Raw genomic sequence first — 19799 nt, forward strand, 5'->3', positions numbered from 1 at the left:
GTTTGACGTTTGGGCTTTGCGAAGACGGCATGCCGATGCATCGCCGGGCCGCCGCCGGTAATAGTGGGGAGAGCAGTGGTGGGGACTCAGGCTTAATGGGCTGAAGTAGGGAGTGGGGGCCCGGCAGCAGCGGCGGCGGCGGCGGCCCTCCCAAGACCTGTTGATGTGTGGGAATTCACGCCGCTACGAGCTGCCTGCTGCTATGTATATAATATTCTCGATCCCCAATGTGTATCGCTCGCACGCTCCTGCACATGCTGCAGCCAATAGCAGGGGACCATATTTTTCTCTCCCATGCTCTCGCATGTGTGTATACCTTTGCCGCTCTGGAAAACGAACATCTGCTTAATTTTGTTATTGGCATAATTTTTATTTTTTACGCCGCTGCAGCAGCGCAGCAGCTCTTTCACGGCTTATCGTCGCTTATCTGCTGTTGCTCTCCCGCTGCAGCATTCGGTGCGAACCAAAGATTTTACGCATACGTGTATCAAAAAGATTAAGCTCGGAGCATTCGGTGTTTAATCTGCATCACTGCACTCTTGCAATTTTGATTTATTGAAAAAACATTTTTATCTATAATGCGAATACGATCGGAAAGCAGTGTTTAGAATTTGCGCAGTCAATAGCCTCTCTCTCTCTCTCTCTCCCTCTCTCTCTCTCTCTCTCTCTCTCTCTCTCTCTCTTTCTCTCGTATCGGAAAATCGCAGCAAAAACAACCATCGAGCCAGTCAACGAAAACGACAAGATCCAGAGCGCGCGTTCCCACAGTATTCTATTTTTAATGATCGGGAATTGCGAGTGTCGGCCGGCCCATCCGGGCATTTCAAATCCGAAATCAGCGAGCAAGAAGAGACAAAGTGATGATGTCGTGCTTGCGGCGGCTCATCGTGTGGGAAAGGGGCAGGAAGAAAAGGGGAAGCGTCGGCAAAGCGTAAAGGTATGCGCGCGTATACATGCGGGAGACAGAAAATGAAAAAATAAAAAACGAACGAGAGCAGCGACTGACGCGGAGGAAGTGCAAACACAAGTGCGATGTGTACGAGTTTTATCACGAGCGCTCGTCGATGTGCCCGTACGTCATAAGTGTGGCCAACGCGCGCTTGTGCAGCGATTCCCATGCACGCACTGCACTGCACACGCGAAAGAAAGGATTGTTTTTGCGCGCGCTTTGGAAAACAAATTCGAAGCGAGATCAGTGCAGTACGTCGCTTTGAGAGCAATAACAATAACAATAAGGTCCTAGGCGCGTGCGAGAAGTCGAGGCTTCTCGTGATTGGTCGCCGGCACGCTTTGGTCCTTGCTAAGGGCCCCGTAAATGAATAAAACGATTTAAAAAAGTTTCCAAGTGCGAATACTAGTTCCTGCACAGGCGAAGTTAGACGGGGAATGAAGGTAGAGTGGGAGGTGAGGATCCCTTCGTGAGCAGTCTGTGTTGACGAAATCAGTTATTGCCCCGTTTCAAGAGGTAATGGTCGGCGCAATAAACAGATAAACTTTTACGGCGCGCGATTATTGCACCGGAAAACTTTTACTTTTGAAGGCGGCAAAGAGACTCCGTTGCCCTCCGAGACTAGTCCCGCCGCTGCCTTAACCGAGGTGAGGAGGACAAGAGCCATATAACGCGCGCGCACAATATTTCTGGCTATATTTTCTCTCAACGAACGCTGATTTATTTCCTTTCGCATTACTGGCATCACAATTCGGAACTTTATACAAGTCGGGATTCCGCGAAAGCTTCGATAGCATCGCTTTGGATTTCGGTAAAAAAAGTTTCCGCACTACTTGTCGTTATAATTACGCATTCTGTCAATTACAACGCTACCTCGAAAACAAAGACGTTTACACAACGACCGCTTCGAAAATTCAAAGAGGAAAAAAAGAACCGCCGGCGGTTAAAATTAGCAGACGATGGAAATATTGCCACAATTGTTCGTGCGTCAACACTGGATATTATTGCATTTAAAAAATTATTTGCACGAATCAAACAGATGTGCTTCCCACTCGAAAGCGCGTTGTGCCGCAAAAAACATCGCTATCCGCCGTTCACATCTACGCAAACACACTTCACAGATTGAAGCATAATGAACGAGAGCATACGCGCAGTGCGATACTTGAAAAATCAAGATATTTGCGGAGAAGATGAACGGTCCGATCGAAAATAGCGATCGCGATTTCAGCTATTTACGCGTACTCTTTCACTCCGGAAATACGCGCAAAGGGGCTGCCGCAACATTCTCGTCGAAGAATCAATCTGAAGGACCAGCGCGCGATTGCAAATCTCATCCGAGGGCAGCAAACGCGCGGAGAGCCACCCTCCATCCAATATGCGCAAAGCAGCGCACTCATGCGTGCGAGGCGGACGCCTTATCGATCACGTCTCGCGAGCGCGTATGTGCACGGCTGTCGTACATACATATTCACTGTAATAATATTTGCCTCGATAATAATCGACGGAACTTTGTTGCGTCGCGCAGCTGTGTACTAATCGCCGGCAACGTATGCAGCACAGTAGTCCGGTCGCGCGCGCGCGCGCGAGAGAGAGAGAGAGAGAAAGCGAGCACGCGCTCAAGCTCTCCATCCCCGTGAGCCGTACGTGCACGTAGTCTGCGTGTACATTGTATTGTATACTTACGAACGCGGAGCTCACACTTGAATGGAAAACTTTCGTCGACACAAGGAGCCGTTTTTCGAACGGAATATTTCGATCGAGCTTCGAACGCGAGGGCTCGATCGTTCGGCGTGAACTTTGCGCATTAACACGCTGAATATGCGAGCCATGGGTATGCGTGGACAAGGGTTCGGGTCGGCAGCTCGTTATGGGACTGTTACGCAGGATAGCGCAAAAAGTCCGTTATATTCGAGGCAAGGGATAGAGCTCGCCTCGTTCTTATGGTTTATGGTTTTATTTGGGGTTCGGCCTAGCCGCGCCGCTATACCTATCCCTCTCTCTCTCTCTCTCTCTCTCTCTCTCTCTCTCTCTCACTCTCTCCCCCGTAAATGCATAATGCCCCGACTTTGAACTGCAGCTTTGTCCCTGAGGCTGGTATATTATTGCGTAGAGCCATGAGGTGCTCTGCTCGCTTTTCCTGCACTATACACTGGACTGTAGTGCTCTCGCAAATTCCATCTCCCCCCGGATATAGACAAATCCTCTCTAGGTATATTACCGAGGAACCGATGACGCTTCGTATACACCGCCTCGACGGCCGAGGTTAGGTTCCGAAATTTACGCGGTCCTCGTCCAGCAGCCACGTAATGTGCGCTCACGGCTAGCCAAAAGCGCCGAGGCAAAAACCTTGGGTCCCGTTTTCTCCCCCCTGATGCAGCAGGCAAGTGTATAACCGTAATAAGTACGGGCTTTTCTGTTTTTCGCCGCGCGGCAACGTTTGCTTATTCTCTCTGGCTTTTTCATGCTGTAGGACGTTTTCCCCGGGCCGCGCGAGCATTGTCTGCGATATCTAGTCCTGCTCGTCTTAGGGACACTTATATTGCGTCGGTGCTAAGCATTTAATTTTCGATCATTGAACGCGCCTTCTTCGGAAGAAAAAAAATTAAGATTTTATAGCTCGCATATTTGTACAGAAAGCGTAGACAAGAACGGAGTAGCCTTGCGAAATTGTATTTGGAATATTGATAAGTATAGGCGTTATTATCGCGATACGGATTTTGTGTTTGAACAGTAAGTATAGCGTTTCGACATTGGATTCAATGGTTGGCTTCGTCACTCGTAATCCTCGAATGAAAGATTTAGGCCAGCGATTTTTGTAGAAAATTATGGACGAACTAGTCAATATTTGATCACTTGCTCTTGAATAAATGTAAGGGAAATTAAACGTATTTTTCGTCTCATTGTCAGAGTATGCAAAACTTGATAATAAGTGAGATTCGACTAGACGCCACCGAGTTTAATGCTTTTAAAACATAAAAATCGTACATTGCTTTCTTTGCGAAAACCCTTTGAAGCGCCCAATAACGGCTCGACCACAAGCCTCTCGAGAGTTGAGGATCTAGAAAGAGAGTAGAAGGCGAATTTCATTCTAAAATTGGAACGCCCACACCCTCGCACTTGGCTCTCGATGCACCTGCGACTCTGCGGCCTCGAAGGTCATGGGATACTTGAAGAAACTCCAAAGACCTTTGAGAAACCAACGGAGGAGTGTCGCTTTGACTTCCGTTTCGCACCATGTCCCGGAACCAAACCCGCTGGGCTTTGCTTACCGTTCACTTTTCACATTTTTAGAAAGCCTTATGTATTCCGAAAATGCATCGGCACACCAGTCGCAAACGACTTTCCTACGTAGAGACCGCAGCTCCTACGCCCATTGTAAATGATCTATTAGGACATGTCCAGCCCGATAGACTACAATTATACACTCGAATTACACGACGCTAAAAGTTTCGGGTCACTTCGCCTTATTGTGACCGTAAAATAGAGATTGTTTATTTAAATCGTACCCATTGCAGTTGAAGTGCAGTCGTTCAATAAATAACCTCGAAGTTCGGGAGAGCAACGCTGCGCAACACATGGTTCAGAATTTATCAGACCGACGAAAGCTCCTTTCCCACGTGTCCTCCCATTTTGGCAAAAAAATCTAAGCGTATATATGTGTATACACGCGTAGAAAGTCGAGGGCCAAAGATATAGTTAGTCTTTTGAGTCAGACTGAGAAAAAATTCAGCTTTCGCACGCGTACCAAGGGGTCGCTCACGCGCGCGCGCGCACACGAATGCATTGGACGAAAACACGCGATTCAGTGAGCGGGACGAGGGAAAAAAAGCCCAACACACGAGAGAGCGCGCGCTGACTTTCCGGAACTAAAAAACCGTGCTCGTGAAGGAGTGGAAGATTATGAGGTTAAAGCTAAAATGGGTAAATGCGGTTTGGGAATATCGCCGAGGCATGGAAGCATTTGCGATCACGCGTGATGGTTGCTTTTTTTCCTCGCTGTCTCTCTCTCTCTCTCTTGTTTTTTTTTCGAGACGGTTCTTTGAGAATTGCGCAGACGTGCGGTTAGCCAGTCTAAAAATTGCACGCGTGAGAGAGTCAAGCTGGCTGGTCATCCCATGTTTTATTGATTTTTTTTCTGATTTCTTGGTCGGAGTTTTTTTTGGCCGAGCTGTCTGTATTTTTAAAAATATCTTCTCGTTTCTGCTTTTTGAATGAACCGTTCAGAGATCAGTTTGTTTTGAAGCTGCGGGGTTTATATAGTTTAAAATTGTTAGCATTTTTCTATATATAGAGAATGTAATTGAAACTATCGCTACACCACTAGAGCTCGTAAAATTGCAGCTCTCATTTGCGCAAGTTTCGGCAATATAAGGTCGTGTGCTGGGCACACGCGCGCTTTACAGCGGACGGAACTACGGGCAGGTCAGAAATCGTTAAATTGCAGCATTTGACATTCCCAGTTTTACTGTCGAATACAGGCTTCGTAAAGTCCATTGTACGAGTATATAATGGAATACGCGGCGCAATAAATTTATAAATAAAATTTGGGACGAAAAGATAATTCCTTCACTCCTTCGCGGCGACAGCAACACGTAGTTCGGCTGTATCGCAACGCCATGACACTGCCCCACATGGAACTCAGCCTACATGCGCACTACACTTCGGGGCTATTTTTCTCTGCCTCTATTCTCGCCCTCGTCGGTAAAAGTCCGCATTTAGCCCTCCTTTCTATCTTTGTCTAGCTCCTGCTGGGGAACGAGGCATTATTCAGCCGAGCTTTCAATGTCTCTCACGCACGAGCATAGCCATACACACTGGCGTGCATAGGCATGCGTGTAGTGTAGCCCCCTCGTGTGTTGGTCCTGTTCAGAAGCTTGCACAGTGCAGCATAGCAGCACACGCTCGCATACATAGCTATAAACACGCACACGCGAGCACAGGCATCAGGGGCGACGTAAAAGGGAGAGGGGAGCAGCGGCGCGGAGAGAAAGGCCGAAGAAAAGAGGATCACCTGGCGGCAGTTCCCACGTTTCTGCGATTCGCGCGCCCGCCCGCTCTGTGGCTACTGCTGCTGCTGCATCAACCCCATCGAGAGCAGTCCGTTTTTCAAGGATCTCTTTCTCTCTCTCTCTTACCCGCGAGTCTCGAGGTATGCGTGATGCTCGGGGCATGCGTGCACGCTGAATAGGGGATAAAGAGGAGGGCAGCAAGTAAGCAAAATCGACAGGTATGAGGGAGAAAAAGAGAAAGAGCGAGAAACAGACAAGCGAAAAAAGGAATGTGGAAAAGGGGGACTGCCGACGACTCGTGCATCTATTATACGACCTGACCGCTTCTCTCTTGCGCGCGCCGCCGCGCTACGGATGCTATTATAAAAGTGCGCGTGGCCGACACACGAAGGGCGCGCGTGGATTCGCCGTTTTATAGCAGCGCCGACGAGCCGAGCCGAAGAAAGAAACGCGACGTATAAAGGGTGGGGAGAGGCAAAAGTTCGTGTACCTTTGACCATCATCAGGGCCCGACGACGGCGCAGGTAGAGGAAAAGTCCTATCCAACGCGCCGACTAATAAACCGTCTATACATAAACCTTTCTGCTTGCCGCGGCGTTAGCGACGCTGTATAGCGGGAGGAAAGGTTTTTTTACAGACACCTCTTTTTAGGGTTCTTTTTTTAATGGCTCGAGGATGGCCTATGCGTGGGGCACGCGCTCGCCAAGGATTTTCCGCTCGGGGAAAAGCGCACGAGGACAGAGAGCGCGGCGATAATAAATCTTTATTATACGGGCTAGGGTTTCGTCCCTATACGCGTGCGCGCGCGAGTCGGCCGCTACACGGGATTTGTAATTACCGAATTGAAGGATGTAAAATTAATGGCCTCCGATTTTCCGATGCCTTTGATTATACGGGCCAGCGCTCGCTTCGAAGACTCTTCGTTCAATGTTTTAAAAAGAGCGGCCAACTCGCTTTCTCCGGGCAAGGATAAGTGATAAAGTCAACCGGAAAAAGGAAGATAATACCGTCGAGGGTTGCGAGCCGCTTTTTAACGTAATCTAATCGCTGCGTTGTTCACGTTTTCTATAATAGTCCGGCGTGACGCGACTCGGACAAGTGTATAAACAATAATTTGCGGGTTCAATCACTCGTCGGCCGGCCTTTTGAGCAACTCGATATGTTTAGTCTCGAGTCATACACGCCGAACGTAAGGACAACAGCCACTTATGATAACAACGATGATAGTTCTGCACAAACAAGGAAACGTGTTTTTAATTATTGTTCGGAATATTGAATGATAGCTTTTACTGATTATTAAACATCCGTTTATCTCTGCTGGTTCTGTGTCGAACGAAAGTGAAATTGACATTTCTTTTGTAGAAAACAAGTTTCGAAGGCGATACGTAATCGAAGCATTTAAAAAATCATCCATTCTGCTCACCTATACTATCCATTTTCATGGCCGCCGCTGGCGTATGCGAGCTCGATGTCACACCACAGTCGGCCCATTGTCTTTGCCTGGTAAACAAAAAGAGAGCGTTGTTAAATTTTTATCCGCCAAGTCGAGTCTGGTATAGAAATGTAATGTACAATCCCAATTTTTGGCCGATCGCTTTTCAGGCGATCTTTTTTTCAAAGCACCTTAGCCAAAGCCCCCCCCCCCCCCTCGTAGAGCTGTGCTCATCGAATCTCGGCAATAAAAGTCCGGTGCATGCATAAAAGGTTGAGGGGAGAGATAGAGACCGGCGGTGCATCACAAAAGAGCATAGGCTCGCTTATACATTCGGCGGACGAGCGCGCGACATACGATACGCCATCAGCTCTCCGGCGGTATGTATACGTATACAGCTTATGAGAGCGTGTGCCGGTGCGTGCGTGCACGTGCGTCAGCGAATGAGGATGTCGGGTAAAAAAATTCTCGACGTCGAAATTGCTCCTCCGCTCGCTCGCGCGCGCCAATTTTCTATGATTACGCGCGGGAGCAGGCTGGGCTATCAGCCTGCGCGCGTTTTCGATTTATGCTGCTCGATTTTTCGTCATTAGCGGGCGTCGAGCGATACGCGCCTAAAGTTACATGTTGTGTGCGCTCCGTTGATATAGCAATAACTACATAGAGAGTATAAAGAGCTTGCGACGATTGTCGAAAAAGAAACAAACAACGACAAGCTCTCGGCATCGGCGTCAAGTGCACGAGCAGTACGCATGTACATAATACTCTCCGCTTATAAAAGAGGGGGAGAGCTGCGTGCGTAGCGCTTGTTGCACGTACATCGCGATATAATGTTACCAGCGGCGGCGCGAGCCGAGAGCGTGCGACGATTTCGCCGACCGCCGCCGCGCGAAGAAGGAAAAGGAACAAGAGGAAGCGCGCGACTCGCGGACCGGCTGCAGCGGCAGCAGCAGCCACAGTAGCGGCCCACTCTCTCACACTCTATATCGAGAGGAGAGCGAGGCACCTTGCGTCGTCCCCCGCTCGCGCCAGGAACAACAAAATAAGCAAGACGACGAGAGAAGAGAAGAGAGCGAGAGAGGCAGAAGCAGCGTTCAGTAGTAACAGCAGCAGACCTGCACACGCTCGCTCGCGAGCGGCTGCTACACTCTCTCGGGCTGCCGCCTGGCTGCGAGCAGCCTGCTGTGGTGAGAACACTCGGCGCTCGGCGTTCCCACCATCGGCCTCGCCGCTGCTGCCACTGCTGCTTCGGCCCGGCCCGGGCGCCGGCAGGAGTGACGCGCGCCAGCGAGCGCTTCCCCCCCTCCCCCCCCTGATCATCTACCTTGCGCGCGCGCACACACACACGCTCGCAGTGCTGGCACGCTTCGCTCTCTCTCACTCTCTCTCTCTCTCTCTCTCTCTCTCTCTCTCTCTCTCTCTCTCTCTCTCTCTCTCTCTCTCTCTTCTCTCTCTCTCTCTCTCTCTCTCTCTCTCTCTTCTCTCTCTCTCTCTCTCTCTCTCTCTCTCTCTCTCTCTCTCTCTCTCTCTCTCTCTCTCTCTCTCTCTCTCTCTCTCTCTCTCTCTCTCTCTCTCTCTCTCTCTCTCTCTCTCTCTCTCTCTCTCTCTCTCTCTCCTCTCTCTCTCTCTCTCTCTCTCCTCTCTCTCTCTCTCTCTCTTCTCTCTCTCTCTCTCTCTCTCTCTCTCTCTCTCTCTTCTCTCTCTCTCTCTCTCTCTCTTCTCTCTCTCTCTCTCTCTCTCTCTCTCTCTCTCTCTCTCTCTCTCTCTCTCTCTCTCCTCTCTCTCTCTCTCTTCTTCTCTCTCTCTCTCTCTCTCTCTCTCTCTCTCTCTCTCTCTCTCTCTCTCTCCTCCTCTCTCTCTCTCTCTCCTCTCTCTCTCTCTCTCTCTCTCTCTCTCTCTCTCTCTCCTCTCTCTCTCTCTCTCTCTCTCTCTCTCTCTCTCTCTCTCTCTCTCTCTTCTCTCTTCTCTCTCTCTCTCTCTCTCTCTCTCTCTCTCTCTCTCTTCTCTCTCTCTCTCTCTCTCTCTCTCTCTCTCTCTCTCTCTCTCTCTCTCTCTCTCTCTCTCTCTCTCTCTCTCTGATGCTATGTAACTCGCTCGCGCCCCCGACTCCATAATGCTCCTGCTGCAGGGGCCCTAATTCTCCGCATCTCTGCGCACGCGCTTTTTTAATAGCTCCCTCTCCATAGCTCATTTCTGCGCGCATCCACAGCCGTTTTCTTGGATCAGTGAGTTGCTCGGTACGAGTATTACTCTCCACCGCGTGGAACGGGAAATTGATGTAATTGGATGATAAAGATTGGAGCGTGCCCGCGCGCGCTCGAGGTGCCTCCGTAGGCGGAAGGAGCCTCATTGTGCAGCAGCAGCAGCTCAACTCGCTCTCCTCACACCAACGAGCGCCTGCACTATCAAAGTCAATCTCTTTTTATTTCCCATACGGCCTAATCACCATACAGGATAAACGCGTTCTGCCGCTCCGGCTGTTTATTTTTCATGATAGGCGGCAGCGACGCCGAGCGAAGAAGCGGGAAGAGGCGAGTAATACCGGTAGCCGGATTATAGCCGGCCGAGAGAGCCTCCTTTCTTCCTCGCTCGCGCGCGAGCAGGCAATTACCGGTATCCTGTCCGCGACAACACGAAATTACGAAATGTCGAGGATGATTGTACGGGTTGTTGCGGAGGAGAAACTCTTATTCTTTGTTGAGCTTTTTATGAACATACTTAGCTCGCGACTTCTCCCTCGCTCTCTCCCTCTCAAGGGCCTCGTCAATTGACACGGTTGTCGATGCTTTAATTTTCTGTTGCTTTTAGGAAAAAAAGTCGCGCTTTTTCCATGAGAAACGCCGCCGATACTCTTTACACAATGATTGCACAGAAAACGCGCCAGACCGGCTTTTTTCGCCGCCTATCCCTCGATCCCTTCGATCAATGAAAAGTTAATAGTGTGTACAGATCCTATATACAGCCGGAGAGGATATACGCGTGTCGAAACGCGATCACTCGAGCATTTAAAACAAACCGACGCCAGAAACCGTCTTGTATAGTGTATAGCTCCGCGCAGTCGCCGCGGCTATTGTGTATCGCGAATGAGCGAGAGATAAGAGATGCATAATACCAAACTTCCGCCTTTGTCGCGAACACACGTATATGGTTTACTATTATAATACTACGCTCCATTGATAAAGCTGAATAAAACGAATTCGGAGAAAATACGACGCACGGCTCATTCAGGAGGAATGTCTTCCGAGGGCTTCTCGGAACGGTCAGTTTAGGATGCGATACGCGAGCGAGCATCACGCATATGGAACTTCCAGCACACTGCGGTCGCCATACGGCGTGGCAGCACGTCTCTGACTCTTATCGCCGAATTCGCTTGAAATTCAAACAGGAGACGACGCCGGAGGCACGACTCCGGCTCTCGCGGTGACATCACGAAGAAATCGCGCGTTTCGTCCTTGTGCGCACTAACAGCGGGACGTCGCTGTATATTTTTCTACATATTGAAAGGGGCGAATCGAGAGCGCTAGAGAAAAAATTGTACAGAGTTGCGAGGCGGACAAAAAAGTCGCCCCTTTCTCGTCGTCGTCGAGCCAGCGACAGCAGCAGCAGCAGATGTAAGTATGGACACACTGCAGCGCGGAGTTTGCATAAATATCACTTGAAATTAAGAAAAAGGGCGCGCCGAGACGCATCTGCCCGCTCGGAATACTCCTTTGGCGAGCGAGGCGCGACAATTACGCGGCGCGCGAAACTAAAAGCGAGCGTAAGTATGTGTGGCGGCAATTGACGCGGCTTAGTCTCGCTTAGGACCTCCGAGAGAAAAGAGAAGAAAGTGCGGCGCGACTCGTGTGCGGGACGAGACAAAGAAAACAGCTGGTCAGTCAGGAGCTAGCAGGGCACAGCTCTATGCAAATTCGTCGATACGTACCGCGCAGCTGAAATTGGTACGCGCGAACACTAACGCGCGCCCGGGCACGTAAGGGGTTAAGCTCTCTCGCGAGAAAAAGTGTATCGGGAATAACCGGCTGCGCAAGAGAGCACTGCAGCCGCTCTGCCGAGTGTGAGAACTTTCTGCGGCTCCTCACTTTGTCACTCAGCACCTCCTGCTCGCGCCACGTCATATGCCAATACCGTGTGTGTGTGTGGTGCGTCTCTTCCCCGTGTCTTCGCTCTCTGTGCAGCATATTGATCAGCTTGCACACGGCTGTACACATACACTTTAATGACAACTTGCTGTGCCGCCTTAGATTGTCGATGTGAGACGGAACGAACGATTTTTCTCAAAATTCCGTCCTTTCGAGAAAGATAAAAAGTAAATTATTCGCGCGGACCGCTACACACGAATGTCCGCAGCCGGCCTCGAGCCGAGACGGGGCGGATAAGAGCGAGAGAAAAAAAGCGATGATTTAAAGTAAGTATATCCTTGCCGCAGGCCTCAATATTAAAATACAGTTTTACACAAGGCTTAAAAATGATCGGTTAAAATCGAATATTTCAATGTACCGATGAGAAAGCAAAAAGCCGAAAGTCCAGATGCACGTACACGCCGGCGCTCGCGTTAATTGAGGGAAGTAAGCCCGTAAAGCAGAGGCGGCGGCGGCAGCAGCTACGTGTACCTATATAGATATTTCTTGATCCAGATCTCTCGTATGGCACGCTGTAACCATCGCGACGTGTTCATCACGCGCGGCTTGCACTGCTGGGCTTCTGCGGTTTATCTGATAATGCAACTGAAACCGTAATGCAAAAGTTCCCATCATTCCAGATCCACAATCTGCAGCCGCGTGTTCCGAGAGAAGGGTCTTCTCTCGCCGCCGCCGCTGATGCTGCGCGCATGTACTCATTTTACTATACGCGCGTTTGATATACATTTTCAGACGAGCGCGGCTTTCGATATTCTCACGATTCTCGTAATATATCGAACGAGATGAAAATTCATACGTCATTTTTTTTATTCCGGTCCACTCGAAATTGCTTCGCTGCGTTAGCGAGCTGAAAAAATTGTAGCACAAAGCCGGTCGACTTGGTATTTATCAGCTGTTTCGCGAACAATGAACGGCATTGCATCTCGCACGCGTTCTCCGGGCTCCCTCCTCGCGCGTCTCGTCCTTGTTCTTACGTGGCGCGTGTGGATATGTTCAAGGGCACGCACGGAGACAAAAAAGGGGGGTCTTACCTCTCGGGGGGCCAAGTCTCTCGCGCGAGCCCAGCAAAAATCACGGCACGTGCCAGACGTCACCTGCCGCTCGATTTATCGATTTTCTAATAACCGACAGCAGCTGCGACGTGGAGTAACACAATTTAACGGACGGAAATCCGCGCGAGAAACGTCTGTTATTTTTTTACCGAGCGAGACAGATAATCCTGGCGTAATCTGCGTTGACTTTGAAACGAGCGCATCAAGAGCAATAGCGGAGTGACGCGTCCCTCTCCGATCACGCGTCGACAAGAAAATCCCTTCTAGACTCGAGCGTGGGCCCACGTTGTGCATTCACTTAGCCTGTTGTGCCTTATCCGCGTGCGCGATGGTGTTAAAGGGCCAGTAGGGGCAGCGAGGCGAGTCCGTGAGAAAGGGCGGGCTAGGACAATGGCTTTGCGCAAGATGCTTTTCTTACAAGCACCAGCGGCAGCAGCGGCACATACGAGTAAGTATGGGGGAAAAAAGACGAGAATAAGAGCCGAGTGCAAGCAGGAGATTGGGAAGGAGAGAGAGAGAGAGAGAGAGAGAGAGAGAGAGAGAGAGAGAGAGAGAGAGAGAGAGCGAGAGAGAAAGAAGAAGGAAAAGAAGGGGGGCCTTGGCACGCGACCAACGTCACCTGCCCGCTGTATTATACGTATGCCGCGAGCCGAGACTCTCACGCGCCTGGGCTTCAGGCCTCGGATCGTCGAGGACTTCACGTGTGCGTGTGTGTGCGAGTCTGGCGGTATATATAGCTATAGTGGATACAACGGTGGGAGCGTACGAGAGCGGCCGATTTTCTTGTATAGGCAGCTGCAGCAGCGGTAGTGCCCGGCGGTAGTAAGCCAGTGTCATGGGCCTTGCGCTTGATCATCAGAGCGAGACCTCTTTCAGTGTTCATTACGTAAGACGGACATATGGCGGGAACGTTGAGATTCGTGCATCGTTAAATTGTTTAACGTATATGCGTATACCGGTTCGACTCTCTGCGGCATTGAATCGTATACGCCCGAGGCTCGGATTCGACAAAGGGGATGCCTAATGATCGTCATATTTTTCCAGTCTAAGCTCCCGAATGCTTTTTTTCTCCGTTTTTTTCAACCCTTTTTTTAATCTCTCTCCGCTATGGATTGAGCTGTTACACGGGCACGGCCCTTTGAGAGCGCGCGACTTTGATTTAGGCACACGATTAATTAAAAAGCCCTGCTTACACAAAGACTCTTCCTGAGAGTCGAATATGGAATAGCGAAAATCGGTATGCATCGCGTGTGTGCGGCGGACTCGAGAAAGAGAGATGCGAGCGCGCGCGAGTCAGGCAACAACCCGCATGTAAGCATTCCTGCGCTGCGCACAGGTAGAGTTGTTACGCTCTTTGAATTTCGATGGATTCCCGTAAAAACAAGGAGAGAAGCAAGAGAAAGAGAGAGAGAGAGAGAGAGAGAGAGAGAGAGAGAGAGAGAGAGAGAGAGTGAGAGAGAGAGAGTGAGAGAGAGAGAATAGAGAGGAGAAAAAAGATCCGAGCGCACGTTCACACACACGCCCAGCAGCCTGCGCGTCCAGGTGTCAAGGCCATTCGTGGTCACATTATACGTATACACTCGCGCGCGCGAGTCCCACGTGCCGGGTTCCCACGTGTACCGCCGTCTGCCCCCTCTTGCTTCTGCTGCCGCTGCTTCCCATCCTCCGCCGCCGCACACCTTTGCGTGCACCTCCCGGCCGTATACTCCTTCTCTCCGCAGTTTCTCTCCTTTCCAATTGAGCGTCGCAAACTTCACCCTCCCGTCTCTGCGCGCGTGTGTGTATCGACATGCGCACACGCGATAACCCTACGTACGCGCGAGCGACGGATTTCGCCTGGGGAACGATCGCACCCTCCCCTATATCGGAATGCACACGACTGCGCGACGACCCTTCCCGCTCTATACACATCCATCCTGTTTTCGTCCGGTGAGTCACCCCGCGCTTTACTTACCTACGTCACGCGTGTGCCGGCTCGTTCTATACCTGACGTCATGAATCGTGCGCGTGAGACCACACATGGCCCGTTTCGCCCTTTTTTCACCTCGTTCCACGCTTTTATAGCGGCGCGTGCAGCGACGAGCTTTTTTGCTTTCTTAGACTTTCTATTGTGCTGCGCGCACACGCGCTTTGCATCGAGAGGGTGAAAAACGCGGAAGCTCATGTACCTCGACGGAAGAGGAGCTAAATGCGGGATTTTCGTTTTACCGCACCGAACTTTCACGCGTAACGATTGAAAGGCGAGCAAACTGCATAATATTATAATATTATAATGAGCATGTAGCGTGTGCAGTTTAATGGCAGTAAAAACATTAATCCGTCAACGACGTTCATGTTCTCTCTTATCTGCTCTCCATCTTGTTTGCGTCATGCATAATATAACGAGAGAGCTGCGAAGTGAGAGTTGAGAAGAAAAACGCGGAATGGAGGAAAAAAATTCAGCGCTTGCTGAAAAATAATGAAAACGAAATTACATACACGCGTATGCGATGCAGACTCCTGCATCATCGGACGGACGGTCGGTCACACGCCAGCATGAGAAACGGCACTGCAGATACAGCCATGCGTATATGAGCACATACATAAGCAGACAGGCCCAGGTGGGCCTCGTCCGAGCGGCCACGACATATGCAGCTGATTACCGCGTGCTATCGATGTGGGAACGACTTTTTACCTGCGGCGCTCGACGCTCTCCGCGAAAAGGCGGCGCAAACGTAAGCAGCTTTTTCGACTCTTTGCTTCTTATCAACTTCTTATCAACGTCGTCGCAATCGATAACGTGCGTGGACTGCTGATCAAAGAAGCTCGTATGGCTTAAACACAATCACGCGTACATGCTTACGAGAAAAATAGCGATGGTTGACAAGAGGCCATACACTCGAGTGCAGGATAAGATTATGGCATTATCAAGGAGAACAGTTGGTGCTTGTCGCGTGCTCGCGCCCGGCTGGACCACCGTGAGAATCCCGCGATGATTTATCAACATGATTCCCATGGATGCTTCAGCACCTGGCGAAGCGTGGCCGCGCGCCGTAGACCGGCAAAGTATTGACCGGCAAAAAGAAGCCGGCCAATCGAGCGGGTTGCGGCCCGCAAGGCCCAGGAGCGGGGACAATACTTGCCAGTCTCTGGCGTCCGATGGGGCATCATCTGGCCTTTGCTTCTACGCACACGCGAGCGCACGCGGCAAAAAGCAAGGCGCATTGCGACAGACGTTTTGGCAATCACACGTCATAAAAAATGCCTTCCTTATGCGCGGATACTTATTATTATCCCGGTAATTAGCTGTTTCATTTCGTTTCCCTACCACGCGCATATGCGGGAGCAGTGTAAGAGTCTGTATTTATTATTTTCCTTCCACTAGCGTTGGACCAAATTTGACATGCGATGAAATCCGAAGAAAAAACGTTCGAGCGATCGCGTATCAGTGCGGGCAGCTGGGAGAGAGAGAGAGAGAGAGAGAGAGAGAGAGAGAGAGAGAGAGAGAGAGAGAGAGAGAGAGAGAGAGATAGGGGTAGATCGAACACTGCTTGAGCTTTCGCATCGAGGCTGCGCAGCGCCTTTTTCTTAGAGTATCGCTTACTCGTAATGGAATGCGCTTCCTGTTGAAAGTAATACTCCGTGCGCAAGCCGATGTCATCGCGCGTCGATGAACGTGCAGAGACGCGTGTAAAGGCAACGTGCAATGCATTTCCTGACTCGACTTTGTCTTCTTTAGCCGTGAGAGCGTACTTATGGACGAAGAAGAGGACGACGACGACCGGTATGCACGGGAGATCCAGATGCAAATTGCGTTTTAAGCATTTTATTTTCCGCTTCGGGGGAATCGACCGAGAGAGGGAACGGACGAAGATGCTGAAAGTAAGGCGAGGGAACAGGTGCCAAGTGATGGCACTGTCCTTGATTGCAAGCCTCGTTTCCGGTCAATTACCACGGGGTAAGAGGCACTCCGTGAGAGAAAACCCGAGCTGACTTCCCCCTTTCGGACACATGTATATTTATATGCCCATGATCTGGAACGTTTAAGATTCGTTATTTTTAACGGTAAGCCGTTTGTACTTCTGGTAGCGTACAGCCGTACCGACAGTTTTCATCGTTTGGAATGGATTTCATTTATAACATGTCTCTGTTACAATGCCGCTACCCTAAGCGGGCCTTGGGCGTTGTCGTCCAGATGGGACGGGAGGGTGCCTATCACCACTACACAGCGCGTCCTCAGGATGCGGATAGAGGAGCAGCCCCTGAGAAAGAGGTTAGCTGCAAATAAATTGAATAAGCAGTCGCGGACAGCCGATAGGAACAGGCGTGGGTGTGATGAGCCCACACTGTCGAACGTATTTATCTAGAAACACTACCCAAGCACCACAACAAAAAACACTTTAAATTATCTCTTATCTCTTAATCTATCTCTTTTATCACACATTACAAAAATGGGCAAAAATTCTGCTGCCGAGGAGGATGCGGGAGCGATGACAACTGCCCCGAAAGGGGGTGTGTAGAATGATTCGTCACCTGGTCTTACGCGTATCTCACTTTTAGCAACGTGCTACAAAGTTCTGTCAAACGTAATACAAGCTAGGCTCACTCCATTCGCAGAAGATATAGTAGGAGATTATCAGTGCGGATTTCGGCGCAACAGATCGGCGAGCGATCAAATGTTTACCATAAGACAGTTGTTAGAGAAAAAGTGGGAATTTTGCGAAACCATACACCAACTATTTATAGATTTTAAAAAAGCGTACGATTCTATTAAGCGAAGCAAAATTTATCAAATTCTAGTACTTCTCGGTGTACCAAAAAAACTCGTGAGATTGATTCAAATATGTCGGAACGGAAGCACGGGAAAGGTCCGAGTAGGCGGTAATGTATCAGAACCCTTCACGATACGCGATGGTTTAAAACAAGGGGATGGGCTCTCTACAGTGCTGTTCAACTTAACGTTAGAGTATGTCGTTAGAAAAATGCAGGTTAGCCAGCTGGGCACAACGCTTAATGGAACAACGCAGATACTAGGCTACGCACATGATTTGGATATACTGGGGGATTGTAGGGAAACGGTAGCAAGAAACGCGGAAATCCTCATAAAAGCGGCGGAGTATACAGGGTTAGAAGTGAGTGAATAAAAAACAAAGTACATGATTGTAGATAAACTAGGCATCTGCAGAGGGGAGGGAGAACTCAGAGTTGGGAATTTCACTTTTGAAAAGGTTAGCGAATTCAGGTATCTGGGTACGACCATAAATGATAGAAACGAGATTAATGTCGAAATAAACAAGAGACTCCATTCGGGTAATGCTTGCTTCTACGCCGTGAGTAATTTACTTAAGTCGAGGCTGTTGTCTAAAAACGTTAAAATAAGAATATACTGTCGGTGGTTCACTAAGCAGGCGGACAACCGTTTTAGGGTATTTGAAAATAAAGTCTTGCGAAAAATATACGGGCCGAAGAAAGATGAGGAAACCGGGGAATGGAGGAGACTACACAATGATGCGTTACACAATCTGTACGCATCACCAAATATTAACAGAATAATAAAATCACCCAGATTGGGATGGGCAGGGCACGTAGCGAAAATGGGAGACGACCGTACGGCAGCGCGTGTCATGAAGGGCAGGCCGATAGTAACGCGACCTCTAGGTAGACCTAGACGCAGATGGGAGGACAACGTAAAAGCGGATCTAGTAGAAATAGGACGGGTGGGTGTCGATCGGAGGGGTGCATCTTGGGTGGGATTGACACAAGACAGGGCAGTTTGGAAGGCTTGCGTAGATGAGGCGATGAACTTTCGAGTTCCAAATGCCATTAAAAAAAAATCTGTGTTGTGTCTTGCTTAACGATTGTGGTATAATTTTATACTTAAATTTAACATACGACTTCAATTGAATGTTTCACTATCATAGATTTGCAACGCACACGTGCACCCTAAACTTCAGACAGATGGAAGAGATATCTACGTTACCGGCGCAAGGAATCCAACTGTAGTTCCCTGTAATGCAGCTACGGGTAAGAAATTTCTACGAGATTTCGCTCTTTACCACCAGGAGCGCGCGCGACCAGATGCAGTTTTAACTCTCCACGAGTGCGACTGGAATCTACCATATCCTCGTAAGCAAACCCAAAAACGGAGTTTCTTAATCGCAGATGGATAAGCAGGTTGTCTTTAGATTTTATCTAAACCTTCTAAACAATCACTAACTCTCTTGCATACAGGATGGAACAATGCTTTCACTCGCCCTCATTATTCCGAATGACTGACTGCGATTTTTGGGGTCAACAAGTACTGTGGTTTTTTTCTTTTAAAAAATACATGTTATTACGAGCGCTGACCTCTGGGCTCAATCAATACAATCCGAAAGAAAAGGAAATGAACCTCCCTCAAAAGCGAAAGTCCAGTGGCTATACAAAGAGAATAAACGTAAATACCGCAATTTGTCGAATCACCCAGGACTTCAACCTCCGTTTCAACAAAACCCTCGGTCGTCCTTCGTCTTTTCAATTAAACCAACGCGCCGCTAACTCCCGCGAACCTTGGAATTATTTCTTGATTTTTCTGAAAAGCAAAAACCGGACAGACGGCGATCTTCTGACCCAGATTTCATCTCCTCCCGAGATGCTTTCACACAGGATGACAAGAAAACATCAATACCGTATAGACAAGGGCACTTTCATGTTTCGTTGGTTTGAAAGAGAAAAAAATTCGCTTTCGCCATATGGCGAAACTTCAATTTCCTCCCACGATTGCGGGGTTTGAATGCAGTATATTCAGTCTTGTCGTGATCGCACACAATCAATAGAACTCTTGGGTGTCTCGCGTGTGCATCCTCAGAGCTGCCGCACGTGATTCGCTCTCTCCTTACACCCACGCAAACCTTTCACGTGCGGTGTTATGATTTCCAAGGGTCCTCTCTTCTACAGGTGCAGCCGAGATCGTGGGACTACTACTCCACACGCCCTCGTCCCCTTATGCGATTCAGAAAGAAATTTTTTTTTTGCTTCCTCTCCGACACGGGATCTTTTTCACCTTTCACTGCATACTCATGCGGTACAATGCACTGCACGTGCGGGGTGTTTTTTCTTCGTACAATAGTATGGGGAGTTGCTGGGTTACGCAATGTTCCGTTACGCGGGGGCTAGATCCTAAAAATTGAGGCGTCCAAGCGCACCTGTCGCAAATTTCATTCAGTCGCGAGACTCCTTACGAAGACATAACGATTT

The 19799-nt window shown here is 49.5% G+C and overlaps 1 protein-coding gene across 1 annotated transcript in view; it reads right to left on the minus strand.

The window, feature by feature from the left end:
- Positions 1–7242: 7242 nt before the first annotated feature.
- The window catches only part of LOC100117520 (EF-hand calcium-binding domain-containing protein 1), a 71577-nt gene continuing 59020 nt past the window's right edge, over positions 7243–19799 (minus strand). Inside the window, exon 8 of the mRNA XM_016984694.3 lies at positions 7243–7458. The gene's annotated coding sequence lies outside the window, so the exon portion shown is untranslated. The remainder of the gene's footprint in view (positions 7459–19799) is intronic.

This window comes from Nasonia vitripennis, chromosome 3 (assembly GCF_009193385.2).
Source record: "Nasonia vitripennis strain AsymCx chromosome 3, Nvit_psr_1.1, whole genome shotgun sequence".
Lineage (NCBI taxonomy): Eukaryota > Metazoa > Arthropoda > Insecta > Hymenoptera > Pteromalidae > Nasonia > Nasonia vitripennis.